Source organism: Apodemus sylvaticus, chromosome 13 (genome assembly GCF_947179515.1).
Source record: "Apodemus sylvaticus chromosome 13, mApoSyl1.1, whole genome shotgun sequence".
Classification (NCBI taxonomy): domain Eukaryota; kingdom Metazoa; phylum Chordata; class Mammalia; order Rodentia; family Muridae; genus Apodemus; species Apodemus sylvaticus.
This window is the reverse complement of record NC_067484.1, coordinates 100,852,470-100,879,923: the sequence shown is the minus strand read 5'-3', so window position 1 is coordinate 100,879,923 and position 27,454 is coordinate 100,852,470. Positions and strand designations below refer to the sequence as shown.

Below are 27,454 nucleotides of genomic sequence, written 5' to 3'. Positions count from 1 at the left end.
AAAAAAAAAAAAAGCTGGAAAAAAAAACCTAGAATTGCCCGTCTGTTGAATCTGGAATTCAAAACAGTGAAAAAATGTCTATCAGCCCTTTTTCATCATTATTATTATTTTGGATTTTCTTTTTTTTGTTGGATTTTTCGTGACAATGTTTCTCTGTGTAGCCCTGGCTGCCCTGGGACTCACTTTGTAGACCAGGCTGGCCTCGAACTCAAAAAATATGCCTGCCTCTGCCTCACAAGTGCTGGGATTAAAGGTGTGCACAGTCATCATCCTGCTATTTTGGATTTTCAAGACAGTTTTTTTTTTCTTTGTAGCCCTGGATGTTCTGGATCTTGCTCTGTAGATCAGGCTGGCCTTGAACTCACAAAAGATCACCCTGACTCTGCCTACAGAGTGCTGGGACTAAAGGCTTGTGCCATCCACCACCAGGCTTAACAGTTCAAGAGAAAGGCATTTCACTTTTTTGGTGACATGCTGATCATTATGTTTGCGGAAATTTAATTTACAGTTACCATTGGAATTAAGTTTCTGGGTGGTTAAGATTCCTGTAGAATGAATGTAAGTTGACATCACTTAATCATGGCTTTCCCTGTTGTACTACCACAGATGGAAGATGCTGCAGCTCCCCCAGCATTGCTAATGGAGAAAGTGCTAACAACACCATGGGCTGCGTAGGATAACACATGTGTGTTCGACATTAGGGATTCCGTACAGCATCAGTATCTGGTACAGATATCACTTCGATAACTGTCATGGCTGCTGCTTATGCCTGGCATGGCAGGGATGATGAGAGTTTATTTGTTAAACAAATGAGATACTGGAGTTGATGTGTTAAGCAGGGAGCCTGGCATCTAATAAGTTATCGAGGGCCCAGGGAATGGTTATTTTTAAAGAATAGGCTGAACCTTATTCAAGTAGGCATGCACATATTAAAAATAACAGCAGTGTATTTAAAATGTTGACAGACCCTAAAATTAATTTTCTTACAGGAAATAGGCCAGGTTTACTCTTAACATTGAGAACTAACATAAAATAATAATGAGTAAATGTTTCAGATGTCTAGAAAAGACAGATATATAAGTTTTCACTTTTGTTTTCCCTTAAAGACCTCTGTAAGAGAAATCCTATGAATAGGATTTGATTTGAAAACTAAAACCTTAAATTTTTTTTATTTAAAAATCAAACACACTTGGAAGTGGGATTTACCTTGCAATCAAATGCAGAAGTGTGACTTCTGAGGCTCAGTCTTAAGTCATCAGGCAGTGAGCTTGCTGGGAATTAAAGTGCTGTTGACTTGTTAGGGTGAAATGAGGCTGTAGGGGAAGATGATCTGAATGGGTCCTCAATGCATGGGTAAGGGGATGGCCATGGAGCATGTTTGAGACTGGTGGGACATTTCCCTGATTGTCAAGGGTTTTTTCTTTTTTTTAAGTTTTATTTGGTTTTTTTTTAGACAGGTTTTCATCATTAGCTCAAGCTATCCCTAGATATTGTTGTGTAGACCAAGCTGGCCTCGAACTCATCAGAGATCTGCCTGCCTCTGTGCTGGGATTAAAGGTGTGTGCCACCAGTGCTTGACTGTCCAGGTTCTTTTGAAATATGTCTGGGCATAGACTAACAGTGAGAGCCACCTGAGACCTGAGACCACATGGCAACTGCTAAGTGCAAAACCTGTTCTTGATGTTCCACAGTTTAGTTGAAGCAGTAGCATATGAGAAGGTTTTTGAAGGGTAGTAACTTCAGTGGGCAAGCCATTAGCTAAGTGGCGAAACTTTTTGTCCCATATTTTTTGACTGTGTTTGCAGTTATCACTGTAAAGCTGTAAAGTCGGCCAGTGTTAATTAATATTCCCTCTGAGAAAGAAGTTTAAGCCCTGTGTCCAGAGGTTGCTGCACTGAAGTAACTTGCTGTAACTGAAGTCCTTTGAGTAGGATACATGTAGAGTGTGATGTTTATTAACCTGAATGTTTTGAGACAGGATCTTCCTGTTTAGTCTAGGACTGCCCTAGAATTTACTATATCTTCTAGTTTGGCTGGAGCACACTGCAGTTTCATGGTTTACAAGTACCCAGTGATGTGTGTGTGTGTGTGTGTGTGTGTGTGTGTGTGTGTGTGTGTGTGGTGGCAGTGTATGAATGCCTCACCTGACTAGGTTTATGCTTTTTAAGAAGCTCTTCAGAGCCTGGGGATGGATGAGGCATGACCTGACCCCAGAGTAGGTAATAAATTGATCAGAATGTACTAACTAAAGACAAAGACGTTTTACTGCCATTATTTAATAAACACAAGAATTTCTTTAGGTACAGTGTGTTTTTGAGGTTAGTAAAACTGATGTTTTGAGTCATATTTACTCTTCTATTATATGTGAACTGGGACCAATAATAATGTAAAGATATCTCCCATCTGGGAATTCTAGGTTCTTGGATAATTTACTTTCCACTTTCATTTGGCCAGTAAAGAAGATTTTATTCTTTTGTTTGTTTGTGCGTTTGTTCGTTTGTTTGTTTGTTTCGAGACAAGGTTTCTCTATGTGGCCCTGGCTGTCCTGGAACTCACTCTGTAGACCAGGCTGGCCTTGAACTCAGAAATACGAGTGCCTCTGCCTCCCAAGTGCTGGGATTACAGGCGTGCACCACCATAGCCAGGCGGGGAAAGAAGATTTTGATACTATGAAAAAAAAATGCTAGGAAGGCAGATAAGTGAAAAGATAGAAGCTGTTTTGCACAGCACAACAAAGAAATCCTTTGCCCTTATCCCGAGTTTAACCCTGATATTTCTTCTTTGTGTAGTAGGGATACTCTTGATCAAGAATAATGGTGGCCATCTTAACCCTATCCTTGAGCCTAACCCTGGGACTTGCTCTAAATCTCTAATCCTATCTTAACCCCTTAATTTCTTAAGCATCCTAACCATAACAATGCTTGTCCTGATCCTAACCATAACCCTCTATGCTTGTCCTGATCCTAACCATAACCCTCTAATTCCCTAACCCTAACTCTAATCCTGGTTACTGTGGGGGATGTTTCTTAATTATACCTTTTGAAGTGAGAAACCCTTTCTTAATCCTGATATTTTGAAGTGTTCTGATTCATCTATGATTGAGGCTGTAGATGCTTTTTGCAACCTACTTGTGGAAAGGTCACTTTTGTTTTTTGTATTTGTATTACCTTATTTTACAAAACAAAGGTGATTTGTTTGATTATTTTATTTTAAAATACACATGGAAAGTACTTATTTCTAAAGTACTCTGGTATATAATGAAGATCAGCTGTAATATCCTGCAACATGAAATAATATAGTCCTAATTTTTTCTAACTTTTCTTGTCTGACAGCCTTTGAGACATTCTATTATCTACCCTTTCTATATACATAGAAAGATTCATTTTCTCTATGATTTGAGATAGGCTTATTTAGAAAATCTGTACTAATCCAACTTTGTTTTTTCTCTACGTTGTCCATGTTGAAAATGTGCTTACTAGTAATAGTGCTAAGCAGTGATTCCCTTGGGTTTCTGGCTTTTCTCCTGGGGTTGTTTCACATCTATCATTTGTTGAAGGGATCTTCAGTTTTCCTGGCGCCAAGCATTTATCCATAAACAAAACTCTTGGATTTTGTTGTTGTTGTTGTTTGTTTTTGTTTTTGGTTTTTTATTTGAGACAGGGTTTCTCTGAACAGCACTGGTTCTCCTGTAAATCACTGTGTAGACCACTGGCCTCAAACTCAGAAATCCACCTGACTCTGCCTCCCAAGTGCTGGGATTACACGCCTGCACCACCACTGCCTGGCTAAAATGTTTGTTAGTAAAAATCCATCTTTCAGGTTAATAGCTTGTGTCATGCATTGGATCATCTATTCCTGGGTTAGATTGATATGGCCAATGTACCTGCTGTGGTGGTCTAGGTAAGCTGTTCACCATGATTATGGGAAGAAGACAAGTGCTTTGAAGAAAGCTCAGGCACAGATCCTGGTAAGTGCGGAGTCCTGGCTTACAGAGGGGAGGAGCAGGCAGCTGACCAGTCTGAGCTGGAATGTTGTTTCCTCCCACAGGGCTGGGTGGGGTAAGATACCTCTTGGAATCTTATTTCAAATGTTAATGGGGTGCAAACCGCTGCTGAGATCTTGAAAAAACTGTGGCCCTGGATAAGAAACACACTTTGGGCTAAGACTGACTGGCCAATCAAGGGCACCAGGCAGACCTGCCAGTCAGACAAAGAGGCGGGAGCTTCCAGGATTCATTCTGTGTGATCACTGTGGCTGTGCAGTTTTAATGGTTCGCTGTGCTCTGCTCTGAGCTCTGCTGTTGGGTGCTGTGAGGGGTCCTCAGGGAAGCTCTGAAATCAAGACATGGTGAGCACAAGATATCTGCCCACAATGGGGAGGAACATGTGGCTGAGCAGTGGGTGCAGGGGTGGTAAGACCACTATGGGTTTGGATCGGAAGCATCAGCCAGATGTGACTTCCTGTGAGGTTTCTAATGGTGCTTCTTACTTGCAAGTTCAGGCCATGACCTATGAATAACTTCACTATCGTGGGTGATTGTAATTCTGTCCAAAACATCTGGTCTAGTTGCTTTCTTGTAGAAGCCTGGGTGGTTTCTGTGAATATGCATCACCTGTGTCCAATCTATTTTTTCTTTTTATAATATACATTATGAAGGCAGAGTCAGGCCTGCAGAGATGGCTTAAAGGATAAGAGCTCTGGCTATTCTTACACAGGTCATGAGTTCAATTCTTAGCAACCACATGGTGGCTCATATCTATATGTAATGGAATCTGGTGCCTTCTTCGGGCCTATATTAGGTTAGGCCTCTTCTGGCCTGAATCTGGTTAGGAATACATGTAGGGAGAATATTTTGTAAGTAATGAATTCACTCCTTAAAAAAATAGAAGACAGAAATGAATCTACTAGCTCTGATTTAATACATTACTCATTCTATTGTTTACTTTGTTATTTTTTGCTGTAGTTTTTTTTATATTTCTTTAATATGTTTAGTGTTTTGATTATTATGTGACAAAGGGACTTTTTTGTAGCTGCCAGCAGCCACATGTAAACCGGGTTACCTGTTGAGAGAATTTTGGGGTTATAGGGAAGAGGGGCGAAAAGAAGTGCGGCTAAGACAATGTTCACTAATCAAAGCCGGAAACTTTAATGGCGCCAGACCTTTTAACAGTTTGGGCAAACCCTTCCCCCCAGACTCCAGGCTGAGTTCCGGTGGAAGTTGTCTAGCTTCTCTTGGAGGTCCTCGTCTTGACTGCTCCGGCAGCTGGGTGGGTCACCTGCTTAATTCAGGAATTCCTAGACCTGGAGGAACAATGAACTTAACCTTTACTTCGAGCGCTCCACCCTAGGTGGAGCAGGATCCTGGCTTTCTGGGAGAAGTTAACCTTGACCAAAGTCAAACTCTGACCAAGTGCAAGACTGCCCCAATAGGGCTCTGTACATGTCCTCCCTTTTTTTATTAATTTGAACACGAGGAGGTAGAAAACAAGTGGATAAATATCCTTCATAAGAAGGCGGGCCTTAACCAGGAGGGGAAGCATTGACCGTAATTCCTCTTAAATATTGTATAACGTCTTTTTCAGAGGAGGGGTAATAGGCTCCCTTATTATTTTAAGGACAGCCTCTCGACGTTAACCCCTATGCAATTAGGTGTACTTCCTGGGGACTCAGAAGCAGAAATTCACCTCCCCATGCAGTGCTTTGCCTCGCACGTCTCACTGGTACCCATGTTTGTTCAAAAACAAACACACATAGATCTGAGTTCTATGTGGCTCCCTCTTTGGAGATCCACTTGTGTAAGTTTTGAAGCCAGGGGGGTCTGCAAGTGTCTTTAACAGACATGCAATCTCTCCATCCAGGTGAGCCTGGGTGGAGACAGCCAGTCTGCTTAACAGACAAGGTCAAGAGTTAAAGGTGGAATAGGATTAACTTGTCCCAGAAGTATCCAATTCAGTTGTAAATTAACAACTTTAAGGACCCAAAGCTTGGCCTCTGAGGTGGGAGAGGTAGCCTTGTGTATCAAGAAATAAGCTGTTACTTCTCAGGAAAAGTGGAGACTATATGTTAAATTAACACAGCTGGCTGAAGATTGTTAGCCATCTTCAAAATTGGAATCTTCAATATTGGAATTATTTCTAGACCAGTCTATGGTTGAGTCAGCTGAACACAATAAGGAGAAGAGTTATTTTAACTCTTCTTTAGATTAAATTTTCCTAAGCTAGCTTAACAGTCTCCATGTTCTGTCCCACAAAGTCTAAAAGCTTGAAGCTAGGCAATTTATCTAACCTGAGACATTTAACAATTGAGGTAAGTCAAGAACATATACCCAATATAGGTCTTATGTTACCATGGTCTGGGCATTCAGCAAGCACACAGTCAGCATATCTTCTGCAGCATTCTGTGGAAAAAACATAGGGGACATGCCTTCCCCAATATTAAATCAGGATCATGGCATATGTCAATAAGTGAATTCCTTCATTTCACCTAGACATCAATATGCCTAATTACAAGATGTCATATACATTTAGCAAGGAGTTTCTAGGCATCCAAATTTTAAAATTTTCTTAAAAACATGCAAGCATAATATAAATGATATGTACAGGGGCACGATTTCCCCTCTCTTCTCTCTTTCAAGAAGATATTGTTTTATTAATTTAAGTTGGAACACAAAGTATAACCCATAACATAGGCAATAACTATGTAATTATATAAAATAAACATAGCATTTTTAGTTGTTTTTTCTGTTAGAGTAGTTGTAACTAGACAGCCTAAAAATGAATCATTAGTCACATGTACATATTTATTTTTTAATCTTCTAAATTAGAAATGAGTATCATTTATCTGTAATAACTAAGTCCTCTAGGATTAACACCATTACGTGGTAGAGGTAGAAACTGAGGACATCAAGAACAAATCTTTACAATTTGATGTGCACAAAATATAAAATTATTTCAAATACCTAAAGGACAGTCATTTAGAGAACATATCCTTTGCTCTTAGAATTTGAATCACATTTGTATAAACTGTAGAAATTAAGAATTAGCAGTATTAAAAATGGACCAATTTTAAGCAATTATAAACCATGAGCTATGTATATATCTACTATTATTAAAAGCTTGACTTTTAACATCTTAAAAATAGCTGTTATAGCACCCAATTCAGGTATCTGTGTTGAAGCAGGGAGAAACTTAAAGGAATAATCATGTGATCTGATAGTACAAATTATCTTTTGGATAACAATTATTAATTTTGCCTAAAAATGTTTGTCATGTAATAGATCAACCATTAGTAATAAATTTGATTGTTGCTTTAAGCAAGGAACAAACGTTTCCTACCTTGAAAACAGAGGTTTAAGACCTTCTGTGGCAAGCTTAAAATGAGGTAATTAAGATAAAGCCAATTAATATATCCTAACAACCTTTGAAAGCCATTTACCTAAAAATTCTAAAAGTCCATAGGAGCAAGGGCCTGTAACAAACATTCTATGAACATTATACACTGAAAATTTTAAGATCTTAACTTCTAGTATTAAATCAGAGACAAAACATTTTTTTTATTTATCTGCCCTAGGATCCACCTTTAGTCCTTGGCAAGGACTAGATCTGAGCCTTTTATCTAAGACCAGACCCAAACCTGTGTTTTGAGGATTAAACAAAAGAAACCTGTAATTCCATGGTCAAAGGAACCTACTTGATATCAAATACATTTCCACAGAGATCTCCTTTTTAATCTTGGAGGGTTAAATTTTGCTCCTACCATTGTAGCCTATAAACTTGTGGAAAAGTGGCAATGGGCCTCTAAAACCCATAGCTGTATCACTCTCAAAATTATCATAATTACAAAATGTTAAGAATTATGAGCCTGTAAACTGAAATCTGCAGCCAATGACACACTGATTTTTATTGTAACTCAATGTTTTCTTGTAATATTAGAGCACAATTGTAATTTTGGAAGCAAATCTCAATTTTAAGCAATCTATTTTCTTTAAAATCAATGGCAAACACATATTTACAGCACAAGGTTTGTCTGCCAGTTCTTATGTTCAAGTGTATGACAGTGTAACTTATTAAAGAGACAATATTTTAAATCTTAATGTTCATTAAGTCCAATCTCCAGGCCAAGATTCACATGAAACACCATGCCAATTTAGGAGCGTCTTAAAGGCCTGTATTTCCTGGATTGCGTCATGCCACGTGTTGTTTAAAATGGCGACTACCCTAAACTACCAGCTTTAACCATGCCACGTGTTGTTTAAAAATGGCGACTACCCTAAACTACCAGCTTTAACCATCATGCCACGTGTTGTTTAAAAATGGCGACTACCCTAAACTACCAGCTTTAAACTAACCTTTTTTTACGAACACTATATCTTTTACATAATAACCAATTAATTTATAACTCTTTAGTCAAGAAATGTAAAGCCTTATACCATTAAAACCAATTAGAAACAAGTATAAAGCGACTACATGAATTTCACAAGCCAAACCAAAGTCTTCCCAAATCTTGAGGTTTCTGGGCTTTTAAGAGCGGCTTTTTCCCCAGCCATGCTTGCCTCTTGAGTGAGCTGCGCTGTCGCGGCATGGCTTTAAATCAATCCCCACACAAACTGTGGCTGGCTCAAGAGGTTGCCAGCAGATGAAATCCTTACCAATTTTTCTTTTTAACATGAAACAGTCATTCACACAAAGACACAGAGAGGACATAAACATACACATAGACAAACAGTCGGTGCACCGGGACAAACATGGAAAGATACACAGAAAGTTAAGTGCGCTTGTTAAGCAATTGTATCCACTTTCCTCTTTAAACAGCTCTTAGAGGCTGTGGACATATGCCTATTTTTAAAACCCCCTTCTTTTCGCCGAAATCAGCTCTTACGAGCTTTGGGCAAATGCCTACCAAATTCCTTCCCCATATTTCCCTATCTTTTCAACCCAAGCAGCCACTGTGCCGGACCCGCACAGTTTGCTTGAAAAACCGTATCCTTCCTGCACTCACAACAATAGACACGAATTCACTAGCGCTAGTTTTGACCTCTATGTTGCTTACCGTGCGGATACGATTTATCACCTTTCTTGCGAAGCTTCGCTGGATAGGGTTACCTCAGGAAATTCTCCCGTACCAGGTCGCCCCACGTTGGGCGCCAATTATGTAGCTGCCAGCAGCCACATGTAAACCGGGTTACCTGTTGAGAGAATTTTGGGATTATAGGGAAGAGGGGCGAAAAGAAGTGCGGCTAAGACAATGTTCACTGATCAAAGCCGGAAACTTTAATGGCGCCAGACCTTTTAACAGTTTGGGCAAACCCTTCCCCCCAGACTCCAGGCTGAGTTCTGGTGGAAGTTGTCTAGCTTCTCTTGGAGGTCCTCGTCTTGACTGCTCCGGCAGCTGGGTGGGTCACCTGCTTAATTCAGGAATTCCTAGACCTGGAGGAACAATGAACTTAACCTTTACTTCGAGCGCTCCACCCTAGGTGGAGCAGGATCCTGGCTTTCTGGGAGAAGTTAACCTTGACCAAATTCAAACTCTGACCAAGTGCAAGACTGCCCCAATATGGCTCTGTACACTTTTTCCCCAATGTTTAGTATTTTTGATGTTTCTTGGACATTAACGGGCACCTTTTTCGTTTAGGAAAATTTTTCATTAATGATTTCATTTGAAATATTTTGTTGACCTTTATGCTGATTGATCCATTTCCTCTTCCTCCTCCTCTTCTCTTCCTCTTTCTCCTCCTCCTCCTTCTCTTCCTCTTTCTCCTTCACCTCCTTCGCTGCTTCTTCTTCTATTTCTTCTTCTTCTTCTTCTTCTTCTTCTTCTTCTTCTTCTTCTTCTTCTTCTTCTTCTTCTTCTTCTTCTTCTTCTATTTCTATTTCTTCTTCTTCTTCTTCTTCTTCTTCTTCTTCTTCTTCTTCTTCTTCTTCTTCTTCTTCTACTACTACTACTACTACTACTACTATTTCTTCTTCTTCTTCTTCTTCTTCTTCTTCTTCTTCTTCTTCTTCTTCTACTACTACTACTACTACTACTATTTCTTCTACTACTACTACTACTATTTCTTCTTCTTCTTCTTCTTCTTCTTCTTCTTCTTCTTCTTCTTCTTCTTCTTCTTCTTCTTCTTTTTCTTCTTCTTCTTCTTCTTCTTCTTCTTCTTCTTCTATTTCTTCTTCTTCTTCTTCTTCTTCTTCTTCTTCTTCTTCTTCTTCTTCTTCTTCTTCTTCTATTTCTTCTTCTTCTTCTCAAGATGCTTAATTTAAAAGTCAAAGCAAAAGGCAGTCTTGTTTGTTCAGTGATTACAGGATTGTAGACCATGGTGGAACCTGCAGTGGCTCTGGTCCTCTATACAAATGCACTGTATTAGCACACATCCTTATATATTATTGGATACAAATGATATGAGCATAATGTACTCACAGTAGCATCGTCAATATCTTATTCCTCAAAATTCAAGCTCAAAACATGGCCCAGACAAATGGAATTTAAAGTCATTTCAGAAAGGACAGACATTGCAGATCTAGTTATCACTGAGTAACTATTTCAATTTTACCTCGCATATTTTTGTAATATGAGAAAAGTTTGAAAGTGTTATATTTTCTATACAATGAAATTAATAATAGACTGTAATTCAAATGTTCATAGATGAAATTATAATTAATATATTTCAATGTTAGTCCTATATGATCAAAGGTTTGAAAGAATCATACATTATTCTAGAAAATTGTGCAGAGTGTCAGTCATATATTTCTTCTATAGACTTACCCTTCTTTAACTTAGTTGTAGGGACTGCAAGGTCTACTTAGAAAACAATTAAGTTATAAATCAAGAGAATATATTTTTCAGTACCAGATAACCAAGGACTACTTGTCTCCAACATTTTCAATTCTGATCAGATAAATCTGAGTTAATTCGAATGTGTTAGAACCTAGTGTGTCTCATGGGATAGTAAATTGAGTAACCTTTTTATATTTTAATAATTTAAATATAATTTAAATATAAATCTTTACTAAGTAACTAGGTTTTCTTCATATACTAAAACTTCCATATACAGATTAATACTTCTACAAGGTAATTTGAAAATTTTAATCTACATAAATGCTATATGAATTAGGTGAGTGGATGTGGGTGGCATCATATGTATTTTATTGCATGACTGAGGATTAGGATATTTTTATGTGATTTAATATTTTGAAATAAAGAGCAAACTATTGTGGAATAAATATCAGTGACTCAACTTAAGTTCAAAATCTAATCAACACTGTGACGTAATGTGCTATTATGTTTTTTGTTCACAGCTACAATTTCATATAGGCTTATAATTACTTATATATCAAATACAACCATTTTATTTCTACTGCAGTATACTCATGTGCAACGGAGAGTCGTAAGAGTGACTGTAGCATTGTGTAAAAACATATGATTTTATGTTGAAGAAAATAAGTTTTTCTATATGTGTCCTTAGAATACAAGTCTTTGTGTGCATTTTAATTGCAGAAAATTTATTGACACCTTTTACTTACACGTTTTACATATAATCATGTCTAGAAGAAGATTTCATATTCTCCTCTCAATACATATAAAAATTCATGATGGTACCTATAAGAGTCTTTGACAAGGGTTCACCTACTCATTCTGTGCATCAGAGTTTTACTGAGGCAATCATTAGAGGTCTTATACATGTATTATTAGGATATTTCACAGTACTAAACAAAAAAAATTATATTGAATTATCCACATGTATATCAGTCATTACAACTTCATCAAACAACTATAATTTCTTTACATCATCAACCTTGTGTCAGTAAGCATGATGTGAATTCTTCCAACATATATGAACTCTACTTCAGCTGCAATCATTTCCATATAAACATATAAAAACATTGATAATTCCCCAGTGATCATCTCTACATTATCATCTTATTGCTTAAGTTTCATGAAAATAAATGTCCATATCAGATACAATGAACTTGCAATTTTTTCTTACATACAAGGTGGGCAAATCTGTAGGGATTTTGGGCTGGGTGCTCAAGTGCTCAATTCTGATTAATTACTGTGGTTTTGATTTTGGGACAAGAAAACTAATATTTAGACCCTTCTCTGAGCAACAAAAAGCATGAGCAGGGATGGTATTTTCGCCTTGGGTTTTGTTTTTTAATCAACACAGTATCAAGTCTTGAATGGGGTTTAACAGTTTATGATTTTTAAATGAAAATATTTAAAAGTTGCCTTTAGGGTCTGTAATATGTGAAGAACTGCAAAATTAACACAGTGATAAATTCTGAAAATGTCCCCTATACTATGACATAATTTTATTAATACTTTTGTGATTAGCATCATAGAGTATGCTGGAGCTCGCATAATCATGAATAATTTACTCTTAGACAATGAGATTTGATTAATGCACAGACTATACAGGCTTTCATTGGGTATCTATTCCTGTTTTTCCTCTTGAAATGCAGCAAAAGGAACAAATCTTACTGAAGAAATGAAGGAAGAATATATCAACCTGACCAAACTGCAAAAGATTCCATTAGAATACATCAAAAACATATATGTAACAGGTAAATTCAATGTTGTTTGGCCATGTGAAATTGAAGGAAAATTAATGGAAACTACAAAAGCTCTTATTTCTCACTTGTACTGTCCAAAAAACAGTAGCAAATGAAATCCTTCAAAGAACTGGAAATATGAATCAAACTTTTGTTTCTATTTTTTGTATTTCACAGATAATTGTCCTAAATGGAAGCCTTTAACCCAGTGAGGAGACTCTTGATAGTTCCTTTTCCTGACTCACTGTAGAATGTTTCCATGTTAACTCAGAGAAAAAAGAGAGAGGTGTTTGGTGAATGGGTGGAAAGAAGAAGGTTTATGGGACATATGGGGAGGGGGAACGGGGAAAGGGGAAATTATTTAGAATGTAAACAAAGAATATAGAATATAAAAATATATAATTAAAAGAAAACTATTCCATGCAATCAACAATAAAAAGAATTTACAATTTAGGACTTGTTTGTATTTTGATTAATTTTCATGTACATAACTCAAGCAAAATAAACATATCCCATTTTTTGTAAATACTTAAACTTATAATAAGAATAACTTTTTTAAAAAATGTTATTTGGAAAACAAACTTTAACATATGATTAAGTTCCTTAATTTCTAATCATATCTACACTATAAACGCTTTTCATGTTTTATCATACTGAGATTCATTGGTGAATTTTATATTAGGGATCGATGTATGTTTTTCTATAGAGTTCATCCATCATTTTATGCTAAAAATCTAAGAATCATGAAAAATAAGTAATGATTTAATTAGGTAGTATCCTTCTAACTGGAGGAAACATCAAATTGTTAGCCTTAACTGGAAGTTTAAAATGTCTCTTAATTCTGAGGATGGTGTCAACCCAAACACGATCAATAATTCTTTCATTTTTTAGATGTTATCAAATCACCATATTTTTATGTCATCTCGCCTATAATTTCAGTTTACAATAGATTAAGATCATTTTCATTAAATTTCTATTTACAAGAGCCTAAAATTATTTTCATTAATTGTATTTTCAAGGCATCACATGCCAGACACAAACTTGAAATAACCTTTCGAATTTCTAATTTCATATTGCTTGTGAAGTTGTGATCATTACCTTAGGTCCGAATAACTCTATGACTTTTCCATGTCCTGTGAGTTGCCTTATTGTTGTGTGACTCTGTGAAATAGAATAAGACACTGTTACTCCAGAGTTGCACCATAATCCTACATTCCTGAAGAAACCATGCCCTTCAAATTCAGCCGTGGCACCCTTGAGCTGGAAGTGACATGAATGCATCCTCTGTGAGGAGGGTCCTTCTTGGTGGCAGAGGGCTCTGTGAAACCTTGAAAAAGGGAAGACAACCTACAGTTCTGCTTACCTTTAATGCCTATAACTCATATTAATGACTAAGGTAATGTGGTAAACCTAAGGGTGTTTCATTGATAAATATAGGTAAAAAGTAGGTGTGCTTTGGGTTTGTTTTATTAGCATCCTTATTTCTTTATTTTATTTTTATATTTCATTCTCTGATTAGAATATATCTTGCTTTTCATGATATAGCTCATTAGAGTTTTGTTTCCCTCCATTTTTTCAATTCTTCCCTACCTCTATTTTCATCTAGCTTGATCTACATCCAATTAAATGACATCTAAAATAATAATGATATAAAACAAAATAAAATATATAAAATAAAAAAAAATAAAATAGGGCAAACAAAATGAGAAGAAAATTATCTATAGAAAAAGTGCAATAGATTCATAGGCAGGAAGTTAGACTCCAGAAGACCGAACAACCCTATTAAAAAATGGGGTACAGATTTAAACAAGGAATTCTCACCTGAAGAAATTCGGATGGCGGAGAAGCATCTTAAAAAATGCTCAACTTCATTAGTCATTAGGGAAATGCAAATCAAAACAACGCTAAGATTTCATCTTACACCAGTCAGAATGGGTAAGATCAAAAATTCAGGAGACAGCAGGTGTTGGAGAGGGTGTGGAGAATGAGGAACACTCCTCCACTGCTGGTGGGGTTGCAAATTGGTACAACCACTCTGGAAATCAGTCTGGCTGTTTCTCCGAAAACTGGGCACCTCACTTCCAGAAGATCCTTCTATACCACTCCTGGGCATATACTCAGAGGATTCCCCACCATGTAATAAGGATAAATGCTCTACTATGTTCATAGCAGCCCTATTTATAATTGCCAGATGCTGGAAAGAACCCAAGTATCGCTCAACAGAAGAGTGGATGCAAAAAATGTGGTATATCTACACAATGGAGTACTATTCAGCCATTAGAAACAATGAATTCATGAAATTCTTAGGCAAATGGATGGAGCTAGAGAACATCATACTAAGTGAGGTAACCCAGACTCAAAAGGTGAATCATGGTATGCACTCACTAATAAGTGGTTATTAACCTAGAAAACTGGAATACCCAAAACATAATCCACACATCAAATGAGGTACAAGAAGAAAGGAGGAGTGGCCCCTGGTTCTGGAAAGACTCAGTGAAACAGTATTCGGCAAAACCAGAACGGGGAAGTGGGAAGGGGTGGGTGAGAGGACAGGGAAAGAGAAGGGGGCTTAAGGGACTTTCGGGGAGTGGGGGGCTAGAAAAGGGGAAATCATTTGAAATGTAAATAAATTATATCGAATAAAAAAAATAAAATGATTAATAAAGCAAAAAAAATGTACATGGATAAAATGATCACTTTAAGTATAATTAAAGGAGTTTTATTTAACATCAAAAAAAAGAAAGAAAAAGTGCAATAGATTCATAGGCAAAGAAAGACCCAATACTGGAAGCCTTCACAAAGATAATAAGAGATCAATGGATATTTAAGGTTAAAAATGCTGTGATTCATAAATATAAGACAAGGAAGCTTGGAATATTACAATGAGATAGTGTCATATTGGCTAGATATTGCAGGGCTTGTTGTCTACCATGAAGAGTGTTTTGGTTGCTCTGTGAGACTCCCTTGAAGGAAACAATATTTCCTTTTGCAAGTGATTATTGGTTGTACTTACCTTCTAGTTAGGAATATGGTCTGTGACTTATTTCATTCACAGTCAGCTCACTGGGTGTGTCCCGCTGTGAGGGGCCTGGCTGTCTACATAGGTCTGCCCCTCAAAGGGCATGGCTACACAGAGAACCTTTGTCTTGAAAAACAAAAAACAAAAAGATTAAAATTAATAATAAAAACCATGAGGATGGCAACATGTCTCAACATTGAACAGCAAATGATTCTGCAGCATCTTCTGTGATGAAGGGACAGAGTCTAAATGGTGACTGTGTGGGAGCAGGAGAAGAAATTTGAAGGGTCAGTTCCAACCACAACACAGCAGATACACAGAACAAAATCTTTCCTGTCTAAAAGAAATGCAGGGTCAAAAATGGAACAGAGACTAACCATTAGAAATTATTATTATTATTATTGTTATTGTTATTATTATTATTATTATTATTAATTCATTGGAATAACCAATGAAAACTGGCCCAACTTGAGACCCACCTCATGGGCTAGCTCCAATTTCGGACACTAAGGAGTCTCTCATCTCTCTGTTGCTTGCTAGGACAGAAGGTTTCTCTCTGAAAATGGATAGCAAGGCCATTGCTGAGGACAATTTTCACATAGTCAACTGCACACAGACAGGTTTGCAGGTTTGGAGACCGTAATCCAGTGTCCTCATCCTTTGGGATGAGAAGGCACTGAACATGTGACAGACTCATGGGCAGCAGAGGATGGATTTGTATATATAGAAAGATAAGTTAACAATAACAGAAAATTTTCCAAATAAAATGGTAGACATAAAACCATTGCTAAATTAACTGAAAAAGGAAGTAAAACATTTTCTGATAAAATTTAAAATACATTAACATTTCGAATAAATTAAAGTGAGCCCTTCTCCCTTGTACACACGGTGATGTCCTTTGGGGTGGAGGCAGCCATTACTATGTCTGTGGGGCAATCTGCTTCTCTGTCCACCTTTCAGTTGTTTTAGCCAACTCTTTGTTCTTCGCACTGACCAAGGATAACCAGAAGATAGACACTCTGCAGCATGGCAGCACAGCCTCAGAGAACCGGTTCCATTGTATTCTCCTAGCTCTGAGCCAGGCACGTTACCCAGTTTTGTCTGACATGACTATGACATGTATGTAAACAGTTGGACCCCATGTATAATGTCACACAGTGTTTCTACATTAATTTAATATTATACTAAACATATGCTAGCTGAGATATAAAATGTTAAAGGTCTAAACAAATTCTCATGAGCAAAAATTGAATTTTTACCAGGTCACTTTGGCTTTTTGTTACAGAAAAAAACAAAAACCAAAACAAACAAACAAAAGAACAACAAAAAAGATAAGGCACTTGACAAAGACAATTACATTTTTATTCAACTGTAATTCATTGTCATTTTTTAAATCCAAACAAGTCTGTCTGCTTCTGAACGCCATTTTTGCCTTTTCATGCAATATGATGCATTGGCAGAAAGCTCTCACACTATCCAAATAAAAGAACTTTCTGCATCTTAATGTGCCCTATAATAGCACGTTTGCTTATCATCTCTGAACCAACTCTTACTACAAAAAAAAAAATCACTTACAAACTATAAAATGTTAGAACATTTGAACTTGATTGTTTTTTCAGCTAGTTTTTGTACTCTTTGCGCTTCAAAGTTTTATTGCTACCAATAGTGTGCACAAGATGGTTGAAACTCTTTAGTCCATCTGACAAATCAGAGAGTATTAAAGATTGAAATCAGATTGGAGAAAGAATTTGGCAGATTGGCAATGCCTAATCTGTAATTACATGCTGCTTTGTAATGGATACAGAACTGTTTGTCAGAGTTGTTTATAAGTGTATGGTCCTTGAACCATTGCTTCTTTCTTCGTTAATCTAGCACACACACAGAGATGTTTACTGAATCCTTTCTCCTTTAAACATGTAGTTCCTTGAGTTCCTTTTACCTTTTGCGTTTTATGCTTCTGATAATTTGGAGTTGGTAAAATTCCTTTCTTCTTCTTTAGGGTTTCATCATGTCCATCGTACTGTGTCCTTTGCCTTCTAGAGGCTTTTCAGTCTCATGAAGTCCCATTTGTTAATGGTTTATCTTATCACCTGCACTTATGATGTTCTGTTCAGAAGACTGTTGCTTCTGTTAGGACATTCAAATCTGTTACCCTCTTTCATTTCTATCGGAATAAGTGTCTCCATTGTTATTTTAAGATTCCAAAGTGACTGGGTATAAAATGAACTCAAACCAATCAGTAGCCTTATTCTATTCAAAGGGTATAAAGAAATTAGGGAAACGACACCCTTCACAATAGTCATAATACAAAATACCTTGGTGTGATTCTAAGCAAGCAAGTGAAATATCCGTATGACACGGACTTCAAATCAGTGAAGAAAAAAATCACCGAAGACATCAGAATGTGGAAAGGCACTCTAATGCTGATGGATTGGCAGGATTAATATAGTAAAAATGACCATCTTGTGAAAAGCAATCTACAGATTCAACGCAATCCCCATCCAATGTCCAATTCAATTCTTCATAAAGTTAGAAACAGCAATTGTCAAATTCATCTGGAATAACAAAAAACATAGAATAGTGAAAACTATTCTCAACAATAAAAAAAAATCTTGGGGAATCACCATTTCTTGCCTCAAGCATTACTACAGAGCAATAGAGATTAAAAAACACTAAACATCTGTATGGTATTGTTACAGAGACAGGCAGGAAGATCAAAAGAATATAATTGAAGATCCAGAAATGAACCCAAACACATTTGGTCTGTTAATTGATCTTAGACAAAGGGGCTAAAACCATCCAGTGTAAAAACAGATACCCTTTTCAACAAATGGTGCTTGTTCAGCTGGAGTTCAGCATGCAGAAGAATGCAAATCTACCCATTATTATTTCCTTGTACATAGCTTAAGTCCAAATGGATCAAAGACCTGCACATGAAACCAGACACACTGAAACTTATAGAGGAGAAAGTGGGGAAGAGCCTCGAACACATGGGCACAGGGGAAATTGTCCTAAACAGAACACCAGTGGCTTATGCTCTAAGATTGAGAATCGACAAATGGGACCTCATAAAACTGCTAAGCTTCTGTAAGGCAAAGGACGCTGTCAATAAAATTAAATGGCAACCAATATATTGGGAAATGATCTTTACCAATCCTGCAACCAACAGAGGGCTAATATCCAATATATATCAAAAACTCAATGTATTAGACTCCAGAGAGTCAAATAACCCTATTAAAATAGGGTACTAAATTAAATAAAGAATTTTCACCTGAGTAATATAGAATGGTCTGTAGAGAATAACAGAAAGAAATGTTCAACATCCTCAGTTATCAGGGAAATGCAATGCAAAATCATCCTGAGATTCCACCTCACACCAGTCTGAATGGCTAAGATCGAAAACTCAAGTGACAGAAGATACTGGGGAGGATATGGAGAAAGAGGAACACTTCTTCATTGCTGGTGGGATTGCAAGCTCGTACAACCACTCTGGAAATCAGTCTGGTATTTCCTCAGAAAATTGTACATAGTATTACCTGAGGACCCAGCTATACAACTCCTGGGCATGTACTCAGAAGATTCTCCAATATATACTTAAGGAAAATTCTCTACTGTGTTCATAGCAGCCATATTTATAATAGCCAGAAGCTATTCTGGAAAAGACCCCAGATGTCCTTTAACAGAGGAATGGATACATAAAATGTGGAACATTTACACAATGGAATACTACTCAGCTATTAAAAACAATGAATTCATGCAATTCTTGGGCAAATGGATGGATCTAGAAAATATCATCCTGAGTGAGGTAACACAATCACAAAATGACAGACATAGTATGCACTCACTGATATCTGGATATTAGCTCAAATGCTAAGAATACCCAAAATACAATTCACAGACTAATGGAGCTCAAGAATAAGGAAGACCAAAGTGTGTTTGTTCCTTCTTAGGAAGAGGAAGAAAATACTCATAGGAGAAAATACAGAGATGAAGTGTGAAGCAGAGACTGAAGGAAAGACCATCCAGAGACTGTCCCACCGGGGGATCCATCCCATATACAGTCACCAAACCCAGACACTGTTTTGCATTCCAAGAAGTGTTTGCTGACAGGTGCTTGATATAGCTGTCCCATTAGGGGTTCTCCTAGTGCCTGACAAATACAGAGGCAGAGGCTTGTAGCCAAATGTTTGACTGAGCATATGGTCCCCACTTGAGGAGCTAGAGAAAGACCTTAGGAAATGAAGGGGTTTACAACCCCATAGGAAGAACAACAATATGAACCAACCAGAACTCCAAGAGAGTAAACCACCAACCAAGGAGTACACATGGAGGAACCATATGGCTCCATCATATATTTAGCAGAGGATTGCCTTGTAGGATACCAATATGAAGAGAGGTCCTGTGCACTGTGAAGCCTCGATGCCCCAGTATAGGGTAATTCCAGGAGGATGAAGTGGGAGTGGGTGGTTGGGGGAAACACTCACATAGAAGTTGGGGGAGGGAGGAGCTGATAGGGGGTTTTATGAGGGGATAACAGGAAAGAGGATAACATTTGAAATGTAAATTAAGAAAATATCTAATAAAAATTCAAAAAAGAAGTACTTTTTACTTTTAAATTTTAAATATAATTGCATCATTTCCCTTTTCATTCAACCCTTCATTCCTTCCAGTATATAGTCCTCAAACATTCTCATATTCATAAACACTTTCATAGTTATAGTGTTCATTTATGAATGTTTTATATATATATATATATATATATATATATATATATATATATATATATATATATATTATATATGATAGATAAATATAGATACAGATACAGATATAGATATAGATATAGATATAGGTCTTGCATAGAGAATACAGCATGATTTATATGTAAAATATTTCAAGACTGAATTTTTGATGTTGAATTACCTACTGGAAATCTCTTCCCTTGGATAGATTATTTCTCTCAATTTCAGCATTCAATGGTGGTCTGTAGTTTTCAGCATATGGTTGAGTCCTCATTCAATTCAACACATCCATGGTAGTATGTCTATCAATGTCACCCATTTTCCATTTTACTTTAGCATGTCAAATTTATGAGACATCATGGAGGCCATCCTTCCAGCATTTATAGGAGAATATTTTCAAAGAAATTGTCCTGTTTCTCTGGCTCATGCAACATTTTCAACTTCTACTTTCATCCATAAGCTTTCTGATGTGTTGTAGATGAATAAAATAGGGAGAGACACCAAATGATTTCTTATTCTCTGAATTTTGTTCTCTTTGGTTCCCCATAATGATACTCACCGGTTTCAATCCATATTTTTCTTAAGAGGGGTGAGAGCTGCAGTGTACTGTGGGTATAAGGATAAACATTTACAATGCAGTTAGGAATCATTTTGGTTTAGTAAAGTTGCAGTAGCAGATTCTCTTCTATTATCCATGACTTCTCTAGATCTAAAGAGTTGCCTAGGTTTCCAAAAATGCTTTGAATTCCTCCTCAAAGCAAAAAATATTCCTAAATCATTTTGATCCATACTTGTAACATAAAATCAAAACAAGATAAATATCCAATAAAATTTGATATATGCATGTGTTCTAGGACTTTGTTTACAAACACTACCTAGGACAAAATTATGTTTCATGAAGAACCAATGGATACCAAGAGAGAATTGTATTAAGAACTTAAAGCCATTCATAACAAAACCAGTTTCCATTGTGAAGTGGTCACTTCATTAATCCCAGGACTAAGAAGGCAAAGAGGCAGATTATGTATCCAAAGCCAGCCTGGTTTATAGAGTGTGTTACAGGACTGACATTTCTAGGAATGTGTAATGATGGCATGTCGTATTGCTAGGGGTCATGACTCAGGTTTTTCTGATAATAAATAAAACTTACAACCATTGGGAGAACATTTAGTCCCACAGTGGCATTTTCAAGGCATTTATAGAACAGTTGCTCATAAATGTTTGGAAACACAGACTGCAGGATGGCAGAGTCTAGTTGTAACATCATACTTGTCCCTCAGTCTGTGTTCTTTATAAGACAAGCTTTGTCTGATCCCCTTCCCAGCTTGATCAGCACCTAACACCACTAGAGTGAAGGGAAACAACCACACTTCTAATCTGTCCCTCTGAAATGCTAAGTTAAAGTATTTGTCTGACTTATTGGAATGAAAGAGTGTATCCAAGAATTAATTAATCTCCATCAGCAGAAACCATGTGACATGGTTCTTTTATCCCCTAGGGATGTGAAGCCTGATGTATTTCAAATGTAAAATTGAGATCTTTGATCCACTTGGACTTGAGTTTTCCAAAGGGTGACAAATATGGGTCTATTTGCATGTATCCACAAGCAGACATCCAGGTCGACCAGCAAGAGGTGGTGAAGTCACATTACTCTCCTCTTGGAATTATTTTGGCACTTTGTGAAAATCAATTTTCTGCTGTGCCCCCCCCCCCAGCTCAGCTCTCTGAGCAAGGATTTCCAGACCTCAGTTAGCCATAAGCATCCCCGACCTGGGGGGGGGGGCGGAGAACCCTCAGACCAAGGTGAAGCCCACTACTCTCCAAGCACTTGCCACTTCCTGAGAGAAACCAGCTGCCACCTGACTTCAGCCTCCTGTGGAGCAAACAAAACCAGTTTTGCAGATGTTTCCAGCCTTTGGGGGAAGGGTCTTCCCTCGCCTATTTATTTGGAGACACTCCCAATAAACTTTTCAGACTTGAACAGGAAATCATTTCTCGGCTCCGTGTTTCTCTCACCACCCTATTCTTATCCGCAGCTTTCCTTCTAGGGAACCACCGGTAATATGTTCAAATGCAGCCATGGGTGCCTACAGTGTGCAACTGTACAGTGTTATTTCTGGCATTTTTATTTTAATCCACTGATCAACCTGTCTGTTCCTATATCAATACGATACATTTTCATTACTCTAGCTCTGTTAGAAACAAACAGCTTGAAGTCAGATTTTGAGATCTTTATGATTGCTTCCTTTTCTTTCTGGATAGTACATTTATATGAAATGCTGATTTTTTTGTGACCAAAATTATCTAAGTGATACCTATTGAGAATATTAAACATTTCTCTTCAATTTTTGAATTTAATTGAGTACAGAATATTAATGAATGCCTTCATGATTCTTAGAGTTATTTGGTGCTTCTCCTGATGCTCCTTTTTCACTCCTGATTTTATTTTTTGGATTTTCTCTCATGATATTTTATTTGGAATGACTAAATGTTTAGCTGTCTTAAGATTTTTTTTTGATTTGCATTTCCCTAATGACTAATGAAGTTGAGCATTTTTTAAGATGCTTCTCCACCATCCGAAGTTCTTCAGGTGAGAATTCTTTGTTTAACTCTGTACCCCATTTTTTAATAGGGTTGTTTGGTTTTCTGGAATCTAACTTCTTGAGTTCTTTATATATATTGGATATTAGCCCTCTATCTGATGTAGGATTGGTGAAGATCTTTTCCCAATTTGTTGGTTGCCGATTTGTCCTCTTGATGGTGTCCTTTGCCTTACAGAAACTTTGTAATTTTATGAGGTCCCATTTGTCAATTCTTGCTCTTAGAGCATACGCTATTGGTGTTCTGTTCAGAAACTTTCTCCCTGTACCTATGTCCTCAAGGGTCTTCCCCAGTTTCTTTTCTATTAGCTTCAGAGTGTTTGGCTTTATGTTGAGGTCCTTGATCCATTTGGATTTGAGCTTAGTACAAGGAGACAAGGATGGATCAATTCACATTCTTCTGCATGCTGACCTCCAGTTGAACCAGCACCATTTGTTGAAAAGGCTATCTTTTTTCCATTGGATGTTTTCAGCCTCTTTGTCGAGGATCAAGTGGCCATAGGTGTGTGGGTTCATTTCTGGATCTTCAATCCTGTTCCATTGATCCTCCTGCCTGTCACTGTACCAACACCATGCAGTTTTTAACACTATTGCTCTGTAGTATTGCTTGAGGTCAGGGATACTGATTCCCCCAGATTTTCTTTTGTTGCTGAGAATAGTTTTAGCTATCCTGGGTTTTTTGTTGTTCCAGATGAATTTGATAATTGCTCTTTCTAACTCTGCGAAGAATTGAGTTGGGATTTTGATGGGTATTGCATTGAATCTGTATAGTGCTTTAGGCAAAATGGCCATTTTAACAATATTGATTCTACCGATCCATGAGCATGGGAGGTTTTCCCATTTTTTGAGGTCTTCTTCCATTTCGTTCTTCAGAGTCTTGAAGTTCTTGTTATACAGATCTTTCACATGTTTGGTAAGAGTCACCCCAAGATACTTTATACTGGTTGTGGCTTTTGTGAAGGGGGTCATTTCCCTAATTTCTTTCTCAGCCTGCTTATCCTTTGAGTATAGGAAGGCCACTGATTTGCTTGAGTTGATTTTATAACCTGCCACTTTGCTGAAGTTGTTTATCAGCTGTAGGAGCTCTCTAGTGGAGTTCTTTGGGTCACTTAGGTAGACGATCATGTCGTCTGCAAATAATGATAGTTTGACTTCTTCCTTTACAATTTGTATCCCTTTGACCTCCTTATGTTGTCGAATTGCCCGAGCTAGTACCTCAAGTACAATATTGAGAAGATAAGGAGAAAGGGGGCAGCCTTGTCTGGTCCCTGATTTCAGTGGGATTGCTTCAAGTTTCTCTCCATTTAGTTTGATATGGCTAAGATTAAAAATTCAGGAGACAGCAGGTGTTGGAGAGGGTGTGGAGAAAGAGGAACACTCCTCCACTGTTGCTGGGGTTGCAAATTGGTACAACCACTCTGGAAAGCAGCCTGGCGGTTCCTCCGAAAACTGGGCACCTCACTTCCAGAAGATCCTGCTATACCACTCCTGGGCATATACCCAGAAGACTCCCCACCATGTAATAAGGATACATGTTCTACTATGTTCATAGCAGCCCTATTTATAATTGCCAGATGCTGGAAAGAACCCAGGTATCCCTCAACAGAAGAGTGGATGCAAAAAATGTGGTATATCTACACAATGGAGTACTATTCAGCCATTAGAAACAATGAATTCATGAAATTCTTAGGCAAATGGATAGAGCTAGAGAACATCATACTAAGTGAGGTAACCCAGACTCAAAAGGTGAATCATGGTACGCACTCACTAATAAGTGGATATTAACCTAGAAAACTGGAATACCCAAAACATAATCCACACATTAAATGACGTACAAGAAGAACGGAGGAGTGGCCCCTGGTTCTGGAAAGACTCAGTGAAACAGTATTCGGCAAAACCAGAACGGGGAAGTGGGAAGGGGTGGGTGGGAGGACAGGGCAAGAGAAGGGGGCTTACGGGACTTTCGGGGAGTGGGGGGGCTAGAAAAGGGAAATTATTTGAAATGTAAATAAATTATATCGAATAAAAAAAAGATTTTTTTAAAAAAGACTCTTTTCTTCTTTGATTATTTGTGTTCTTTGTTTCTATCTTATTTATATTGCCCCTCATGCTGATTATGTTTTTTATATACTCTTCTTATGATTCTTGAGTTCTTTTTTCTTCTAATGCTTTTAAGTGTGCTGTTAAATTATTCTTAGTGTAATGAAAGTTCTTCTTATCACAACTTTATTTTTGTCCCATAAGTTTGGGTATGTGTTACATTGTTTCCAATTAATTATAGGAAGTCTATAATTTCATTTCATTTTTATTTTTGCATTGCTCCAATACTCACAACAATTACTCACCTTACCTGAATTTGAAAGGTTTCTGTATATTCTATTATTGTTGATACTCTGTAATTATATATGCAAGACTGTTAATATATATGGTTTCTGAAATTTTCCCATATGTGTAGGGACTGGTTTTTTGACTGGGTAAGTGGTAATTTGGAAGAATAATCCATGCATGAAAAAATAAATTTTGTTCTTTTGTGATTATTTGTAATGTTCTTTAAATATTTGTTAGGTCATTTAGTTTGAAGGCATCTGGTACCTATAGTATTTTTTCATTTACTCTTTATTCTTAATGACAATTCTATTATTTACAATAATGTACTGAAGTCTCCTGCTACCAATGTGTAAAGGTCAATGTGTGATTTAAGCTTTCCATGTGTTCTTCTACAAAAGAGGGTATCCTTGTGTTTGTGGCAAACATTATAAGAATCAAAGTAATTTGATGAATATGTAGTATTTTTTATACCTTATGATTTGTTTTCAATTCAAGTCTATTGTGTTACCAATGGAATTTTTCTGACAGTTTTCTCCTTAGGTCCATTTGTGTCAAATTTTTTCCAGCATTTTATTCTGAGGTAATATTTATCTTTGTGTTGTTGTTTATTAATTGTAAGCAGCTGAAGGATGCATTAGATGAAGAAAGTATTTGAAAATATGCTACACCACTTCATAATAAAATGAAGGAGCCAGTAGAGATGTGTGTGAATTACCTAAACATGAGGATTATTGTTTACAGGAATAATTATTATTACATAGCCAATATTTATAATTTTGATATTTTTTAAATAGTACTTAATTTTTACTCCAAGTTTTCAAATTGCAGAGAATTACATAAGTATTACAGGTATATTAAGTATCCAAAATACAATCATAGTTGAAATAGGATGTGAATCCAACCTCACTTTGTGAAAGGGCAGGTACCAAATAATATACTGAGAATAAAAATTTTGTGCAAAGTCTTACAAAATATTTCAATATAAGAAGCAGGAGGGGTATGTTCTAGTTTATCTGAAATTCTGGTGGATTTCTCTTGAGGTAATCATGAGTGAACATACCATATAGGTAAATTTCTATCATTGTCTTTTGTTTTATGGTTAATTATAATTTGCAAGATGGCATGAATCTTGATGCATTTTTAAAAGGAATAAATAAAGCTTATCATATAAAAGTTAGTTATTCTACTTTCAAAAACGGATATCCATTATTTATTTATTATTGCCATTTAAATTGCATTCATAGAATTTTAACAATAAAATTCAATGAATATGAATGTTAAAAATACACATTTATACTGGATATTAGCCCAGAAGCTTGGAATACCCAAGACACAATGCACATATCAAATGATGCGCAAGAAGAATGAATGAGTGGCCCCCGATCCTGGAAAAGCTCAGTGCAGCAGTGTCAGGGAATACCAGGACATGGAAGTGGGAAGGGGTAGATTGGGGGACAGGGAGAGGGAAGAGGCCTTATGGGACTTTCTGGGAGGGGGGATTCAGAAAAAGGGAAACTCACTTGAAATCTAAATAAAGAATATATCAAATAAAAAATAATAGAATAAAACTGACAAAACAATCTAATAAATATTTAAGTACATAGACCTTATGTAATGCAGAAATATTGAGAAAATGGATATTATAACAAAACATTTCTCAGTCCACTGCTCTAGTATTCATACTACAATTTAGACGACAGACATGAAGGCTGTAAATACACATAAGAAAATGTTCTCTAACCCTCAAGCATATATATGTTCTAGTTAACAATAATTAAGGATAAAATGGGGGGGTGTCATTTCAAACTAAGGACTGACTAAGGAAATTCAACAGTTTTAAATCTAGATGTAAGAGTGTGTGTCTTTTTATCAATAAGTTGTGTGTGTGTGTGTGTGTGTGTGTGTTTTCACATCTTTGCACAAAGAAAGTAGGAGAAGCATTATTTGCAAACCGAAAAGGCATGAAGGAATTGGGAATGGTTATATCGTGTGAAGCTGGTAGTATAAAACTATAGAAGAAAATATCATTCTTGAATTTAAAATTTAACATTAATACAGAATGTCATGAATGTCAAAGGAGGTTGATTGAACTGAGGAATGAGTCACTAAAAGATGTGCAAGAGATGCAGCAGATAATGTTGTTGGCAGTGCAGATACCAACAAGGTACATGCTGCATTTGTGTTAGTGTGCCATAATGAAACCCAAAATAAGGTATGGTATTT

At 36.9% G+C, this 27,454-nt stretch overlaps 1 long non-coding RNA gene across 3 annotated transcripts in view; it reads left to right on the top strand.

Annotated features, from left to right (window-relative positions):
- The window catches only part of LOC127664020 (uncharacterized), a 445,498-nt gene that overhangs the window by 300,647 nt on the left and 117,397 nt on the right, over positions 1–27,454 (top strand). The window contains exon 1 of one of the 3 annotated variants that reach the window (XR_007973085.1): positions 4,332–4,347. The exons of the other annotated variants lie outside the window; for them this stretch is intronic. This is a non-coding gene — a long non-coding RNA (uncharacterized LOC127664020). Of the gene's footprint in view, positions 1–4,331; positions 4,348–27,454 lie in introns of those variants that run through there. 3 annotated transcript variants of the gene reach the window in all.